The 18533-nt window shown below is 46.5% G+C and overlaps 1 non-coding gene across 1 annotated transcript; it reads right to left on the bottom strand.

Annotated features, from left to right (window-relative positions):
* Positions 1 to 17263: 17263 nt before the first annotated feature.
* Positions 17264 to 17335, bottom strand: trnaq-uug (transfer RNA glutamine (anticodon UUG)). Its single transcript has one exon. It is a non-coding gene; the product is annotated as a tRNA-Gln (tRNA).
* Between the last annotated feature and the right edge of the window lie 1198 nt (positions 17336 to 18533).

Genomic DNA, 18533 nt, shown 5'->3' with positions numbered 1-18533 from the left:
TTCATCTTGAACATCCCTGCTTGTCCTCTCACTTTCTGCAGCTGTGATTGGGAATTGTAAGAAAAATCACTGAATAAACAACACAAACACAGACTGTGTCTGAAGTTCCACACCTGCACCCGATTCAGAATGAAAAACCAGTGTGGACTCAATTGTATCCACTGTCAATTCTGATTCTGGAGAAATTTCTTTGTGTGTTTTGATGGACGCGAGCCAAGCAGAAATTTCCCACAATGCAATAGGGCGGCGTTTGGTCAGTGTTGAGCAGGCGTCAGTCTGACAATGATGTCATATTATTGTGTCATCACCTGACCAGACCCAAAAGTAGGCTCAGGTATCAGTTTCTTCTCAATGCTAATGTCTGCTAGCTTAGTCTGCTACTTTGATGGCTCTGCCTGCTCAAAGGTCCAGACCCAAAAGTAGGCTCAGGTATCAGTTTCTTCTCAATGCTAATGTCTGCTAGCTTAGTCTGCTACTTTGATGGCTCTGCCTGCTCAAAGGTCCAGACCCCTGGATGTGGTGGTTCCTACCTGAACGTAGATTCTGTCAGCTCATGTTGTTAAATCAACTCACCTGGAACACCAGTAGATTTCAATGGACTGACAATGAGTCTGATTGAATGGGTGTCTCGTCCAACGAGAAACAATCAGTCTCAGGTTGAAGCTCATCAATGAGGTCTTGTGGATCAGTGGCTTGCATGAATGAATGAGTTGGAAGACTTCTTGGAAATTAAAGAGGATTTAATACAATTAAGAAAACCCTTAAGACAGAGAGATAATTCCAGCAGAGTAATTAAGGCCCATATTGAGTAGCAGGTATGAATTAGCCTGGATTTATCTGAGCTTCAAGTAGACGGCTAAGAGGCAGGTGGAAAGGTGTGTAGGATGAACGATGGTGACCTCCAACCAAATGAAGAGGACTGAGTGGAGGCTGACCAGCTCTACGGAGTCAGGCGGAGTTTGGCAGCGAGACAGGAGTCCAGGCCTGAATCGGTGAAAACCAACGTAACCGGCTTACGTTCTCAGCTGGATTCTCCCATCGATGTACGACGCCTCTCCAACGAACTGGTGGGAGGACGGCCTCCAAAGCCTCCACCTCGTCGACCGTGGCTCCCGCTGAGATTCGCTCGATGAAGAAGGGAAGCGCGTTGATTGGCTACCCTCTGGTCTCAGGCTGCTGGCTGCCTGGACTAAGCTGCTCTTCTCCGACACAAAGGTGGCTTCTCTCTCTTCAAGGCTCACAGGAGGTCAAGAGTGTAGCGACCGTGAGCCGAGATCGATGATGAATTACAAAAACAGAAAATCAAAAAAATAAATTTGTGGAATAGAAAAGAAAAGGGGGGGGGAGCCGGACCAGCTGCTCTAGGAGCTCACACACAAAGGGCAGAAACAAGAAGCACTGAAGAGAGCGCCAGCAGTGGATGGTGCCACCACTGTTACAGTAAACTGGTCCACCTCAGAGCAGTGACCTTTGACCTGTGAGGGGTTGTTGGCCAATCAGCACACTTTGCTGTCTTTAGTCCTTCTCAGATATCAACAAATGAAGCTGGTTGAACAGACAGCAATCATCATCACTCAGAGACATCACCTGGAGAGGAAGACTGTTCCGAGTTCTGACAATGACAGTGAAGAGGCAAGGAGAGCTGGACAACCACAGACAGTGAAACATTCGGAACATCATGTTGATACACGCGTGTGTGTGTGTGTGTGTGTGTGTGTGTGTGTGTGTGTGTCAGAATCGGAATCAGAATCTTTTATTTTCGTTGTGGGGGGGGGGTACAGTGACAATAGTTAGATCGAGCGCTCTTCCAGAGCCACCGTGCACCACAGAATGCAGATACAAAGAAAAGATAAAAGCAAGATAAAAGACACTGTTAGAACAGAAAGATCCATCAACCCACCAACCAGAGGTGTGTCTGGTACAGATGTGGAATTATTGGCTCACACAATGTTGAGGACACTGGAAGAAGACAAACAAAAAAGGCTGGTGTGATCCAGACCTTCATCAAAAATGGTCCTGGAGAACTGTTCAATGTGTCAGGACTTCTGTCCATTGTCTTCTGCTTATCCTGTTCAGGGTCATGAGGGGGTGGAGCCTATCCCAGCAGCTTTTGGGCGACAGGCCGTGTTCACCCTGGACAGGTCACCAGTCCATCACAGGGCCAACACATCCACAGACAAACATTCCAAGCCAGACTCAGGAGGATCTCTCCACCCTACAGACTGTAAAGGAACCATCAAAGATGGCAGTTGGAGTTCTGTGGATCTGTGCTGGATTCCTCGTCCTCACGGACCAGAAGTCTGTCTGAAATACTGCACTGATTGATGATCTTTTCATGAATCTGGAAAAGCTTCTAAAATGAAAGGAAAACAATCCTATCTTCTTCATGCCTCAAGCCAAATCAAACCAAGAGTTCTTTTATCATATTTTTTTAACCGGACGTCTGCTTTGACTGGTTGGTTGTTGAAAGAGAGCAGGACAGGACAAACAGCAGAAGACAAATATAGAGAAGGAAAGACAAAAGACAGAGAGAAAGGAGGGAGAGAATGACAAAAAGATGGGAACAAGATGAGGGTGAAAGACAAGCAGAGAGAAAGACAGAGGGACAGGGGGATGGAAGACAGACACACAACCAACAACAGCAGCAATAATAGTTTAGTTTAGTTTATTTATATTTGTACAGCACTTTTCATCCAGAGACTGCAACACAAAGTGCTTCACAGAACTAAGAGAAAACGTTTAATAAAATATAAAACAATACATTAAATACATGTTAAGAACCCGGCCTTCCCAACCCACATGACCACATACATGCACACACCACCACCCCCCCCTCCCCACACACACACACGCATACACACAACCACACACTGACTGTCAGTAGGAACATGGCAGGGCACTGAAAATCCTAGTGAGGAAAGACCACCTATGGGAGCCATCCTCACCAGGAGGTGCCACAGCCCACAACCACAGGGAGCGCCGCCACCGAGACCCCCCGACCAGGACAGACCAGGTACACTCCACATATAATGCAGAGCCCCCCAGCTCTCCGGGCCTGGACGATCCCAAGGACGATGCCCCTGTGCCCCTGACCAGACACACCTCCCAGTGTGGAGGGCCCCCACCAGGACACACTGGAGCTAAAAACTAAAAGACTAAAAACTAAAAGACTAAAAGAAGGTAGAATAGGAAAGAACAGAAATTACAATGATATTAAAATATCAGAATGACATAAAATATAAATAAAATCTAAAAGTTTTAAGAGCTAATAAAAAAGTAGAATAACATAATTAAAAGACTAAAGTAACAATAAGATATTGTGATAAAATGAAAGGACAAGAGAGACTAAGTCAGTTAAAAGCTAAGCTAAAAAGGGGAGTCTTGAGCCTCCTTTTAAAAACATCAACAGTCTCGCGGTCCTCATGTTCTCTGGCAGGCTGTTCCAGAACTTTGGGCCATAATGGCTGGATGCAGCCTCCCCGTGGGTTTTAGTTCTGACTCTTGGAACGACAAAAAGGCCGGTGCCAGAGGACCTCAGGGTCCGCGAAGGTTGATATGATAAAAGCAGTTCAGATAAAGAAGGTGGGCCAAGACCATTAAGACACTTAAAAACTACTAAAAGAACCTAAAAATTGATCCTGAAGCACACGGGGAGCCGATGCAGCGACTTTAAAACCGGTGTAATGAGCTCCCGCCCTCTGGTCCTCGTCAGCACACGTGCTGCAGAATTCTGGAGTCATTGTAGATTGTAGATGGTTGTTTTGGGGAGACCAGAGAGCAGCAGGGCACTACAAGAATCTGAAGGACTGGAAATAAAAGCATGCATCAGCACCTCCGTGTTGGCCTGAGAGGAACGGGCGACTCTGGCTCTGTTCTTAAGATGATCAAAACCTCTCTTAGTTATGTTCTTGACGTGTGGAATGAAATTCAGCTCAGAGTCCAAAATGACACCCAGGTTCTTTACAGATTGTGAAGGTGATGTGATCCTTTGATGAGTTTAGGATCAGTCAGAGATCAAAGACTGAAGCAGGAGATCAATGAACAGAATTCAGACATCAAAGACAGAATTCAGACATCAAACACATCCCTGATGGAGGCTACACCCCCCCCCAGACAGTTTCCATTTAAGTCGTAAGTTTTATTTGTAAAGCGCCAAATCACAACAAATGTTATCTCATGACACTTCACAAGTAGAGCAGGTCCAGCGCCTCACTCCTTCAATGAGTTTCTTCTCCGCTTCGAGGACCCTGACACCCCCCCCCCCCCAGCACCAGACTCACACCACCACCTGACGACACGCCCCTCAGTGTGACCACAGCAGACATGAAGAAGACCTTTCAGGGAATCAACCCTCGCAAAGCTGCAGGCCCAGACTACTGCAACTCTCTCTTGTCAGGATGTCCTAAATACTCTCTAAACAGTCTCCAGCTGGTCCAGAACGCTGCAGCGAGGGTTTTGACTGGAGTTAAGAGGAGAGAACACATCTCTCCACTTTAGCTTCTCTCCACTGGCTTCCTGTAGGATCTAGAATCCACTTCAAAGTCCTTCTGCTAACTTATAAGGCTCTCAATGATAAAGCTCCATCCTATTTGAAAGAGCTCATTAGTCCCTACTGTCCCACCAGAGCACTCCGCTCCCAGAATGCAGGTCTTTTAGTGATTCCCAGTATCAATAAAAACAGACTGGGAGGTAGAGCCTTTAGTTACCGGGCTCCTCTACTGTGGAACCAGCATCTCTCCATGGGTCAGAGAGGCAGACACTTTAACTACGTTTAAGTCCAGGCTTAAGACTTTCCTCTATGACAGAGCCTTCAGTTAGGACTGGTTCAGGTAGCTCTGAACCATTGATAGCTATGCTGCTACAGGCTTAGACTGCTGGGGGACACATCAGGTTACATGGAGCCCTCCTCTCCTCTCCTCTCCCCTCCCCTCCTCTCCTCTCCTCTCCTCTCCCCCTCTCTCCTCCTCTCCTCCCTGCACATTTTTGGAACTGTCACTACCACTACTTGTTGCACTTTGTAGTTTGGCCTTGGTGTCTCGCAGTCTCTCTGTGTTTCCACAGATCCACCAGAGCCCCAACCGCCGCCTGCATCGCCCCCCCCCCCTCTTATTCCCTACTGTCACACTGGCCATCGCTCCCCTTCCATGAACCAGTCTGCCATCCAGTCCCCCATCAAGCTGGCTTGCTCTCCCTGCCTCCCCTTCCATGAACCAGTCTACCATCCAGTCTACCATCCAGTCCCCCATCAAGCTGGCTTACTCTCCCTGCCTCCCCTTCCAGAAGCTTCCTTCTTCAACTGTCATTAACATTTCCATGTTTCTCACATTTTGTATTGTAAACTGTTTTCTTGTCTGTAACAACATCTCCTGCACGTCTGTCCGTCCTGGGTGAGGGATCCTCCTCTGTTGCTCACCCTGAGGTTTCTCAGATTTTTCCCTGTTAAAAGGGTTTTCTATGGAGTTTTTCCTCAGTCGATGTGAGGGTCTAAGGGCAGAGGATGTTGTTATGATGCCATGTGAAGCCCTTTGAGACAAACTGTTGGTGAAAACGGGCTCTACAAAGAAAATTGCCTTGCCTTGCCTTGCCAGACAACATCCCAGGGTGAGGACTGAAGGACTGTGCACAACAGCTGTCCGAGGTGCTGGTGGACATCTTCAACACCTCACTGGCGCTGCCATCTGTCCCCACCTGCCTAAAGACTGCCACTATTGTCCCTGTCCCCAAGTGCTCCAGAGTGACAGGCCTAAATGACTACCGACCCATTGCACTCACCCCAGTAGTCATGAAGTACTTTGAGAGGCTGGTCAAGGCCCACATAGAGACCTCCATCGACGTCTCTGTGGACCCCCACCAGTATGCCTACAGGCAACACCGCTCCACTGATGACGCCATTTCACCAGTGGTCCACACAGCCCTCACCCATCTGGAGAGCAGGAACTCCTATGTCCACCTTCTCTTCCTGGACTTCTCCTCTGCCTTCAACGCCATCATCCCACATGGGGGACCTGTTCAGTGGACCTGAGGACTGGTGACCTGTTCAGAGTGAACCCTGCTCTCACCAAATGTCACCCCCCCCCCCCCCCATAACCTTTAACAAATCAGTGGTACAGAAAATGGATGGAGTGACTGATTCACTGCAGAGGCACAGCGATGTTATTAATGGAGGAGTCTTTTCATTAAAGACTGAAGCTCCATACAAGACAGAGTCTGTAGACAAGAACATCACAACCTGGGAAGCTTTCACTTCTTTGGACAGACAGCTTTGATTTCAGCTTCTACCTCTGTAAAATTGAAAGTAAAGTAAATGAAGCACCTGTGAAGGTAAAACTGATGATGTCATGACTTGTTCAGTCCTCCAACGTTAAAGTCCAACAAGTTTTGATTGTCTCTGATTCTCTGTGGCAAAATCCAACAAGAGGAAACAGAAAATCTTGAGGTTGTCTCACTTTTTTTAAAGAAAATCTGCATAGGACAGTGATAGGAGGCTTGTTTCCTTGATGAAAGAGACTGGTGCTCTCGTCTTCTTCAACATTGACTTGTTCTACCAGGACAAGAGAATCTGAGCTTGGATGTCATTTAGCAGTCAAAGGCTTGTTAAACTGGTCAACATCAGCTGGTGTTCACTCTGATGATGTAGCGATGGTCTGGATTCTTCCTTCTGGAGCACCAAGCTGCTGGGAAGAAGCCTGATGATGTCAGAGTTGTGTTCAGTGGCTCCTGCTGGGTCCATTTCTGACAAATGGGCTCCAAAGAGTTCAGCTGTTTAAAAGGCTCAGAGAAAGCAGCACATCATGGTGGTCAGGAGACGAGGTGGCCGAGTGGTTAAGGTGATGGACTGCTGATCCATTGAGCTCTGCAGGCGTGGGTTCCAATCCCATCCTCGTCGTAGGAGACTTTGGTTTCTGCTCCTAGATTACGGAATGACTGTGAGGCTTTTAACTGACACAGATACCAGTTGAGTCAACTTCCCTTTCACATCCTGACCAAAACAACTCTGACACCCAGAGCTCGCATGTGTCAATCACCTCTGGAGAAGGTCCCGCCCCCTTAGAGCCACAAATTCTCCCATCAGTGAAGAAAACTGAAGACACCTCTTGGATGAGAGCTGAAGTGTCTTCTAGAAACCTGAAATAGTCCACTTGGAACGTTTAAATAATTCTACAATCCTACAGTTTCACTGAGCTTTTGTCCAAAGCCACGTTCATGTATCACATGTATATAATATATATCTGACACTCTTTCATCTACTCATTGACCAAAAATACAGTCTAATACCAGTAAATTTGTGCAGAAGAAAACGTTGTTTGTGCTGCTTCTTTATTTATTTATTTAGTTTAGTTAGTATTTTTTAATGTATTTTCTTTCAAGTCACATTTTGTCCATGAACTTCATAATCAGAGTCACCATCTCATCACATGACTAAAGTCTGGGTTCTGTATTGGTGGTAAAATATCCTTCCATGCCCCTCACTAGTTTGCACACAGAAAAGCATATTTTACTGGTTTCAGATCTCTTAGCTTGTTCTCTCTCTTAAACCAGCTGTGGCAGCTTTCATTGTGTGATCGTTGTCATCGTCTTCCACTTATTCCTTACTAGTAAGGGTCGCGGGGGGGCTGGAGCCTATCCCAGCATCTACGGGCGAGAGGTGGGGTTCAACCTGGACAGGTCGCCAGTCCATCGCAGGGCCAACACACAGAGACGAACAACCATTCACACTCACATTCATACCTACGGTCAATTTAGAGTATCAATCAGCCTCGTCCCCAAATTGCATGTCTTCGGACGGTGGGAGGAAGCTGGAGTACCAGAGAGAACCCACACAGGAACAGGGAGAACATGGAGACTCACACAGAAAGGTACTGCGCCCGAGCCGGGACCAGATTGATGGAAATCAAGTGTCTAAGTTCTGTTAGCAGCCATGAAGTTGATCTGGTTGGCACTGGTATTTGTTCTTGCTGCAGCTCAGGAGTGATTCAGGAGAAGAGTTTCAGAACAGCCAAGGTTGGGGACTGGAATTTTAGAATTTCCCCTGGAACCAGACAACCTTGGGAGGTAAAACCTCCAATCATAGCCACTCAGATGCAGCAGCAGAAGAAGCTGTCATCCACCCTGACAGTCAGAGCATCAAGTCAAGAAAACATCACCATCTTGTAGTTCCAAACCTCCACCTGTCAGATTCAGCTACTTCTTATTGTGGGACTTTAAACTTGAACACAATGGAATTTGGACAAGGAGTTTTCCTTCCAGTCCAAACATCATCGTCCAGCCTCCAACCAGAGGTCCATCAGTTATCATGGAGCCACAGGTGGAGTCTGGATTCTTTTCTTGAATGAGACGGCAATGAGAGTCCTGCCAAGTGACATCACTGACATGAATGGATGGCTTCAGTCACGTGACTGGATGACTTCAGTCACGTGACTGGATGACTTCAGTCACGTGACTGGATGACTTCAGTCACGTGACTGGATGACTTCAGTCACGTGACTGGATGACTTCAGTCACGTGACTGGATGACTTCAGTCACGTGACTGGATGACTTCAGTCACGTGACTGGATGACAGTGTAGATGCCAATGTAGAGGTTGGGGAAATAGTCTCTGAGAATCCAGCTTGAACCCACAGCCTCCTTGTTTTCCAAAAACCCAAACAGCGACCATCTGTCTCCCTCCAATCCTGTTCTTGGGTAAACAACAAAAACAGAGTAAAAGTCTCTGGCAACATATTTGTTTCCTGTAGGGTTTCTTCATGTATGTGTGGTGTACCTGCTTTCCCAGAGGACTGCCATCTTTGTTCTGTGGGCTGACATGTTTTAGTGTCAGCACAGGTCATAGCGCTGAGACTGAACTCTCATTCTCCTCCAAGTATTATTTCCACCTCACACTCCTGCATATATTCAAGTGAACAGGGAACACAAATTTATGCTCAACTTCTTCTGTGTATTCATCCACAGTCACTAAACAACAACCAAACCAAACAAAAGAGGGTTTGCTAGAATGGCGATCAGCTGTAGTTCACCATCTTATCCAGGTCACATGACTCAGGAGTAGCGTGGCCGTCTGGCAACCAAAGGGTGGCTGGTTTGATCCTCACTTTCTCCAGTGACCATGTCAAAGTGTCCTTGAGTAAGACACTGAACCCCTAAATACTTCTGATGAGTAGGTTGGCTCCTTGCATGGCAGCCTTCAGCATCAGTGTGTGAGTGTGTGTGAATGAGAGGACATTGTTCAGCTCCTTGAGTGCTGCTGAGGTAGAAAGGCTCTGTACAAACTGAGTCCTTTTACCATTTCTTTCCTGCCTCTAGCGGCGCTGTCGTCACTTCCTGTGACCGTGGGAGGAAAGGGGTCCCCCTTCAGAATAAGTTTGATATCATTATGTTACTTCCTGTTCAACATGCCTTTAGCAGACCAACTCACAGAACAGCGCAGTGAGGTAGTGTAGCCGAGCGGTCTAAGGTGCTGGATTAAGGTTCCAGTCTCTGAAGAGGCGTGGGTTCAAATCCCACCACTGCCATCATGTCTCAGGTCACTGGAGAGGTGTGGCAGGTCTCTCACAGTCTCTCCTCTCTCTTCCACTTCAAACCTGTGACCAAAAGAAGAACCCTCCTCTGAGTCCACAGACCTGAGCATCGCTGCTCTTACTACCAGGTTACCTCCTGTGTATCAGTGTGAAGTCATGGGGAGGTAGTCAGTTGTTCATTTTGTTTTATGACAGAGGCTTCATTGTGAATTAAATAATTTTAATTCTTTACTTGAAGTTTCACGCTGTTTCGATTGAAAAAGGCGAGTTCCTGGAGAAGATCTTCTAGGGGTCCAGGTTAAAGCGGTGCCCAAGCTGGCACCAGGCGCTGACCGAGGTCCTGCATGGGAGATACTGTCAGTTCTGTTCTGCCCTGCTCTCAACCACAGGCTGGTGTTGAGGCCTGCAGCAACCAGGACCCCAGTCACCAAGAGTATAAAGGCTGGTCATTGTAGCAGTGGGAGGAGTCAAAATGAAGACAGACCAATGTGAGCAGGACGTTCCTGGAGAAGTCAGAAGAACTTGACCATGTTTCCTACAGTACCCAGGAGGCCTGGTAGTTGTTGAAGGAAGCTCCAAAAGCAAAGAGCAGACAGCAGGACATCAAAAGAAAAGATCCAGACACTAAAACTACAAGTAGAAACAAGAAGAAATACTAAAAGCTTTGGAAAGATACTACAAGGTTGGATATACATTATTATATACACTACTATTCTCATTGACTCCTAAAGAGGGACAGGAAACATTAGAATGTGGATCAGATCAGCTGATTTCAGTGTTGAGTCCATCCCTCCATCCACTTTCTGTTCTTATCCTTTAAGGGTCACGGAGGGGGGGGGGGGCGATCCCAGGTGACATTGTTCAAGAGGCAGGGTTCACCCTGGACAGGTCACCAGTCCATCAGGAGAAATGAGGTGGTCGGTATCATGCAACCTAAACTAAAACATTAGTCAGGTCAAATTCAGATTAAAGCAAGAGTCTCCAGATCAAAGTCAGAATTCCTGATGATGTCATCAGGGCTTTGACAGTAGCTAGAATTCTTTCTTTGATCTCAGGAGGACATGAAAGAAACCCAATTGAGGAAAGTAGAAGAGAGCACATTCAGCTTCATTAGAAACACTTGAACTGTTGAACAGTAGAATTTGTTTGAAACAGTTTACAACACTGAGTGACAGGATTGAAGAGGGGAGAGTTTTGTATTTTCAGTTTAATTCTAACTTAAAACTGTGGATGAACATTTTTAGTAGTTCATATTCTAACATAAAGAGGAAGTGATGTCATTCCCTTTTTAAAAAAACAAACAAACATGTGAAGCTCCTCCCCCCAGCTCCAGATGGACAGACAGACATGAGAGTGGCCAGGAAGCAAAGAAGTGTTGTGCTCCTCTCCAGTGCTCTGGTGTTGTTGTGTTCTTCTCAGCTCCATCATGAAGACTTGCTGGCACTGGGCGCTGGTGGAAGTTTGCAGCTCTCACTGGAAAGTCCTGAGGCTCCTCCCACTCTGAAGCAGGCAGTTGCTCCCAGCCAGCCCTCACTTTCACTCTCTGGTGTAGGAGTGAAGAACAAAATCAGAATCAAGAACCATCACTCTTTCATTGGGGCTCCTTTCTCCTTGTTCTGATCCAGAAATTCAACAGCTTCTATCATTGATTGACAGGAAATGTTGATGACACACTGGGATTTTTGTTCTCCTGCTGTCACTGTCAAGTGCAGCTTAACATGAGAGGTAGCAGGATCATTCATGTGTTCATGTTTCCAGCAGACAAGGAGGAAACCTGGGAGGACTTCAGTGACTCTGATCAGTGGTTCTCACTTCATCTTCTCAGTATAAAGTTTAAAGCGAGCTGGCCAGGAGTTGAACCTAAAATCTTCTGATCCGTAGTCAGACGCGTTATCCTTTGCGCCACCAGCCCTGTGAAGAAGCTGCTATGTTCATGTGTACTTGCTGTTACAGAAAATCCCAACAAGGTGGTGGCATTTTCAGGGGACACAATGGTGCAGTGGTCAGCACTGTGGCCTCCCAGCAAGAAGGTTCAGCTCTCCTCCTATTTGGTTGCTAGGAACCTGAATCAGGCCTCAGTGGAGCGGTGCTGCTGAGGCTGAGTGAGGCTGAGTGAGGGACTGAGCAGGAGCCAGCAGGTCCAAGCAGGTTCAGGCAAACTCCCCTCAGTCCACCAACATCAAAGCAGAGGAACAGAGTTCATCTAACAAAATGATTCATATCATCTCCTCTTGGAATGTTCTGGAACTACAAGTACACTTAAAATGGCTGACTTATGACCACAGAAGGAACTTTGAAGTAGATTTGATTCATTTAAGTCAGTGACAGTCTTTTTTTTTAAAGAACTTAGTTCAGGTAACTTGATTGTTTTACTAAGATGAGCTTTAATGTTATACCATTGAAACAAGACCTTCATATATTTATGATGACATCACCAATAGGAGCCTTCCCAGTCTGTCAGGTGGTAGAATTCAGTCACCACCAATGACATCAGAGTCAGAGTTAGAGATCAAAGACAGACATTAAAGTCTCACATTAAAGTCTCTCTTATTAAAAAAATTAAAGTGTTATATCTTTGAAAATATACTGCAATACATTAAATATTATATTTCCATGAATGGTAACCTCGTTCTTATATTCTTTAATATACTGCAATAGTAATGGACCCTCAATGACACTGTAGTGATGAATCTATCAAGGAGTACAAATGATTATAATCAGAGAATTTTGAAGTCAAGTTTGAGATCAGTTTGATCCTCTCTGTCTCCTCCCTCTCTCTCTCTGTCTCCCCCCTCTCTCCCTCTCTCTCTCTGTCTACCCCCCTCTCTCTCTGTCTCCCCCCTCTCCCTCTCTCTCTCTGTCTCCCCCCTCTCTCCCTCTCTCTCTCTGTCTCCCCCCCTCTCCCCCCCCCTCTCTGCCCCCCCCCTCTCTCTCTCAGGAGCTTTTAAATGAATATTTTAATAAAACAGAACAGGAGACTGAAGAGTGATCACTCAAACCCGGTTCCTGTCTCAAAGAGCTTCTCGGTGCAGCTCCCATCAGCTCCTAAAAACAGGAAACCAGCAGATTCACTGTTGAACGGTGGCATTAAAATGTCTCAAAAGCTGTCCTGTCCACCATTTGTTGGTGCAAAGACATTTAAAAACACCAGTTGAACATTTTCCAAAGCTGCTCTCACCGTCTTTCAAACACCTGGAATGATTTCCTTCCAAACCAAAAGAAACTGGTAAAAAAAACAACAACAAAAACCTCCTGGAGAATCAAACTCCACCCTCTGCTCCAACTGGACTTGGGACTTCAAATGACCCCCATTAAAAGTCTGCCTGCATCCCCATTCACTGACTGTTGTGTTGTGGGTCTCCTGGACAAACATGGCAGGGATCCTCTTGATCTCCAGGAGTTTAAAAGAGCAGCTCTTTTAAAATGGGTTCTGGCTCCGTTCAGGTTTAGAGAGCTGAGACTAAAATCACACATGAATGAAAGAGGGAACCCAAGAAAACAAGTCAGCGTGAAAGAGGAGCAGATTTTAAAACTCCTCATCATTTCCACCTCCAGGAGTGAAGCCTCCTGGGACCCAAGAGGCTCCAGCTGGCAGAGCTCTCACTGGTTTCTCCACCACCTCGCTAACCTGAGCTGGAGCATCTGAGAACCAAACCCCATTCATTCCAGAGCCGACTCCACAAACTCTGAGCCCCCACTTTACCCACAGCCAGCAGGTCTCCTCAACACTGCATGACACACGACGACTAAATTTAACACTGAAATGTCTCATCCAGAGATCTGTCACATGTGTCTGCTGTGGAGGGTCAATCTGTCCGTCCACATTCAGATCATTAACACAGCGACTCCTAAGCACCAGTAGAGCCTGTTCATCGTCCCTGGGTGGGCTCGAACCACCAGCCTCTCGGTTAACAGCCGAGCACGCTGACCGATTGCGCCACAGAAACTCTGAGTCTCCTGCTTTTCATGAAGAGTTTTCAGGCTAAATTCAGTGTGTGAGGTCCACACTGCACATTTGAGGGACCATGAAGGACAGAGGAGAGTCTGACTGTCATGGTGAAAGCCTTCAGCACTAGAACTGAAACAGCCCCACCATCTTAACCCCCCCAGACCAAACAGGCTTCATCAGAAACATACCCACCTCCTAGAACATCCAGAGATCATCAGTCTGATTAATAGAACATGGCAAACAAACAAGAACATGTTATTGTTTGATCAGAAGCTGAAACAATGTTTCTATGTTTGTCTGTTCTGGTCTGAATGAAAGAGGAGGTTTTCTTGGTCATGTGACGTGGATGAGCGTTCAACTAGAACTTCCTGATTCAACAGGATTTGAGTTTGTTGGGATTTTGTCAAAGACACCAACCAAACCTCTGAGTGGTGCAGATGTCTGCTGCCTCCTCAGAGCAGACTGGAGCTCAGCCTCACTCACCTGTGGGAGCCCCAGCAGAGCCACCGTGGGATGGAGTTTCATTTTAGGATCCAAGGTCCTGGATTGAATTGGTGTTTTGTGTGTTTTTAGGCCTCCTGGCACCGATGAATGAATGAACCATTGTTCCAGAGGGAGCTGGTGTCAGGTCAGTCTCTGTTTCTACAAGACCTCCTGCTGCAGAGCCAAACTGGGAAACATTTGAAACTCAAAATCCTGTTCTTGTCACAATCCTGCTCTCCTAAATCAAGGCCTGTTCAACAAATGGTAGAGCAGAGGAAGCGTGCTGGGCCCATAACCCAGAGGTTTATGGATCAAAACCATCCTCTGCTAAATGAAAAGAACAAAAAATAGCCTGATTATTAAATATAATGAGGTTTTTTTCTGATACAAAGGGGTGGAATTGAAAGTGAACTGATGGAAGCAAAAGTTGACTTCATAAGATTTTTTTGTGATTCAACATAGCAGATAAATTTTCATTTCTATACTGATTATCTGCAATGGTTCGTGGACTCTGGTCTGACCCCAGGAACCTCCGCTGGATCTCCGGCATCCTCCTCTACGTCCAAGTTATCAGAAACGACGAGGTAATCCAAACTGGACTTCCCTCCGTCATCGTCCTACAGGAGACACCGGGACTCCTTATCACCCACTGTAACCCGTACACCCAGAGAATCTACGTTCACTTAGACCCTTGGGCGTGTACCGTAAGCACAACCACCTCCCTCCACGGCTAACCGAAGGAAGACTGAGCCGTACACAGACCCAAGACGCAATCGAATTTACTAGGCACACCACTATTTACAAGCTCGAGCAGTTGCAAAAGTTTCTGGTTACAGAGAGACCTGGGTGGCCAGAAACGACCAAAACGATTTCTGGGTGGGCTGCTCACTGCCTCATCAGCTATCAGATCGCTGTTTTCTGTCGGGTTATCCGCAGCCAATACCGTTAGCATTCGCTCATTACAGAAACACATGGATGAACTTGATGGAGAGATGCCAGAGATTCAACAGAGGCTTCCCCAGCAACAACAACAACTTCAGGGAATTGGCAAAACCCTGCAGGGTACTATAGTCACCGTGAATTTGCACTCGATACTCCTAAATAACATGTTGCGTGCCTTATCGACGTTATTGCAGGTCGTCAAGGAGGACATCACCTCTGTGCGAATAGTCAGAGACTTAATGCAGGATCTTCTCAGAGAAGTTAGCTCCTCGGTTAATAGCCTGAGCGGTGGCATGATCCCCTCGTATCTGGTCTCCTCAGAACTGGTAGAAGAGATTCTCCAGTCCGCTACGACGACTGTGGTGCAATCCTCCCAACTCCACCTGGCGTATAGTCTTGGCAGCGCAATCCCTATTTTTGTAGATCCCCAGAATCTAGAAATAGGATTCATGCTCAGTGTACCCATCACAGAGCAACAAAACATTTATAGGCTGAAAACGGTCCTAAATGTTGGATTTTGGAGAGGCAACACTCGTGTACAACTTAAGACACCACCCACACTCGCAAACCATGATGACGACCCAACGCTCTGTCTCATTCCAAACCTGGACATGTGCACCCCAACAAAAGACATCCATTTTATATGCCCCGAATAATGAATATTAAATATAATTAGTAACTTATTTAATTATCAATAATTATATCCATAATTATCGATTATCATTAATTTTGACCAATGCGCTCATCAGCGCACAACATTGGTAAACTGGACAGTTTGTCTGGTGAAGCTCTCTCAGACACTCCTTTCTTCATCCTCCCTTCAGGCTCAGCAGCATCAGAGTCAATGTGTCTGACTAGAATGATCTCTTGTTTTTAAGATGGCGCTGTTCTTTTCTTCCTCAGTCTGATGAAGAGCTTGTGAACAGCAAACGTCTCTCCCTCTGATGACTTCATGCTGTAGAACATGGACGCCCTGGCCTGACGACCTCAGTCAGTAGAGCAGGAGACTCTTAATCTCAGGGTGGTGGGTTGAAGCCCCATGTTGGGCATTAATCTTAATCTCTTAGCGTGTTCTCTCTCTTAAAGCAGCTGTGGCAGCTTTCATCATGTGATTTATTTTAAAATATAAATATGGAACAGAACCATTGTAATCAGATGTCAGGACATTTGAAGGAATGTCAATCTCCTGTTGAAATGTTGCAGTGTGCAGCTGAGGCTCTCTGGCAGTGGCACCAGGAGCCCCAATGGCAGAACCTGGACCCTCCTGGAGGAGAACCACAGGTGAGGGCCTTCTTGGCTCCAGATTGATGGAAATCAAGTGTCTGAGGCTGTTAGCAGCCATGAAGTTGATCTGGTTGGCACTGGTATTTGTTCTTGCTGCAGCTCAGGAGTGATTCAGGAGAAGAGTTTCAGAACAGCCAAGGTTGGGGACTGGAATTTTAAAGTTTCACCTGGAACCAAACAACCTTGGAGGGTAAAACCTCCAATCATAGCCACTCAGATGCAGCAGCAGAAGAAGCTGTCATCTACCCTGACAGTCAGAGCATCAAGTCAAGGAAACATCACCATCTTGTAGTTCCAAACCTTCACCTGTCAGATTCAGCTACTTCTTATTGTGGGACTTTAAATTTGAACACAAACAGTGTCTAGACGCACGATGGCCCAAAAACGGCCCGCATCCCAATTGCAGATCAGCACCACACCAGACCCAGGATTGGTCCAGTTCTGATTTTACTTCAGTATTTGGCACCTTCGGATGTTCGGACCGAATCCGGTTAGTTCCACACATTTTCATTTCACCTTGGATTTTAGAGCTTTCGTTAAAACCTGTATTTCATTTGTGGGCCACAACTGTCATGTGTGCACCACAGGCGGATCAGGAAGCTTTCAAACGGATCTGGCCCAAAGACTCCTGCTATCTGGGCAGTGTAGATGCCAATGTAGTGATTGGGGAAATAGTCTCTGAGAATCCAACTTGACGGTCCTGCTAAGTGTTGTGATGCTCAAATGTTCTGTGAAATAGTTGGACCCTCAGCAGAGATGCTAGATTAGGAGTTGATGGGAGTTGTTGCAGATACCAGGGTCCAAAGTCCAGCTTGGACCAAGTTTGTGCAGTTCTTTGTCAAGCTAGCAGCAATTCTTTTCTTTTCACATCGCTGTCTCCTGATGACTCAGGACCAGTTGATGTCCATTTATCTGTCATGGTGACAGAGAACTTTCTCCAGCTCAAACAGGACAAAACTGAGGTCTTAATTGAAGGTGGTGGCAGCGTTGTTAGGGCCTGAGCCTCCTCCCAACCAGCCACAGCCAAGGAGCAGGAGTTGGCCATAGAAAAAAGCAATTCCTCTTTCAGAGTCCGTCAGAGACCTGCTGGAGGCTCCACCGAGATTTGAACTCGGATCACTGGATTCAAAGTCCAGAGTGCTAACCATTACACCATGGAACCAGTCCAAAAAAAAAAGACATGAGTGAGAAAAATTATGGCGCTTATCATGTAGGCGGGAGTACAGTGGTTGTCTGGTTTTAATTTTCACAAACACCCATCCATGCATTTATCCATTGTCTTCCGCTCATTCCTGTTAATGGTTGCAGTGGGGCTGGAGCCCAGCCCAGTGTCAACTGGCGAGAGGTACACCCCGGAAAGGTCACCAGTTCATCTCAGGGCCAACACCTTGAGACAAACAACCATTCACACTCACATTCATACCTACGGTCAATTTAGAGCATCCAATTAGCCTAGTCCCCAATTGCATGTCTTTGGATGGTGGGAAGAGGCCAGAGTACCTGGGGAGAACCCACACAGGCACGGGGAGAACATGCAAACTCCACACAGAAAGATCCTGTGCCAGAGCCTGGGCTCAAACCTGGAACCTTCTTGCTGTGAGAAAATTGTTTTTAGTTTATTTGACAGCTGATTGAAGACGTGGGTCAAAACTGACCGTTACCATAGAGATGGGAACAGAAAGCTGACACAAGAGGAAGGTTCCAGCTCTGAAAAAGGAGTTTGATCAAAATCTTGAACTGCCAGTAGAAATATCCTTTTGTATGTTGACCTTTGTTGACAGAAGTCACTTTAGCTTGGCAGTGACAAGAATGGCTGCTAGCTTGACAAAGAACAGCACAAACCAGGTTCAAGCTGGACTTTGGACCCTGGTATCTGCAACGACTCCATCAACTCCTGATCTAGCAGCTCTGCTGGGTCCAACTATTTTACAGAACATTTGACAGACCTGTGGAGCACTGAGGACACACATGAGTTGATCACATGATCCACTGAAGCGCCATTTTACCTGCCACTGAGGTCACCAACATGAGCTGGAGTTGGGAATCTTGAACTGAACCTGGTATCACAGCGACACCTGCTGCTGCAAAATGGAACAGCAACATTGAACCAAGTACAGGATTGGAGGGAGACTGATGGTCGCTGTTTGGGTTTTTGAAGAACAAGGAGGGCATGGGTTCAAGCTGGATTCTCAGAGACTATTTCCCCAACCTCTACATTGGAATCTACACTGTCATCCAGTCATGTGACTGAAGTCATCCAGTCACGTTACTGAAGTCATCAGTCATGTGACTGAAGTCATCAGTCATGTCAGTGATGTCACTCTGCAGGACTGTCATTGCCGTCTCATTCTAGAAAAGAA

This window comes from Aulostomus chinensis, chromosome 1 (assembly GCF_037954235.1).
Source record: "Aulostomus chinensis isolate RoL2024-O1b breed Wild chromosome 1, RoL_Achi_v1.0, whole genome shotgun sequence".
NCBI lineage: Eukaryota > Metazoa > Chordata > Actinopteri > Syngnathiformes > Aulostomidae > Aulostomus > Aulostomus chinensis.
This window is presented reverse-complemented; position numbering and strand designations above follow the sequence as displayed.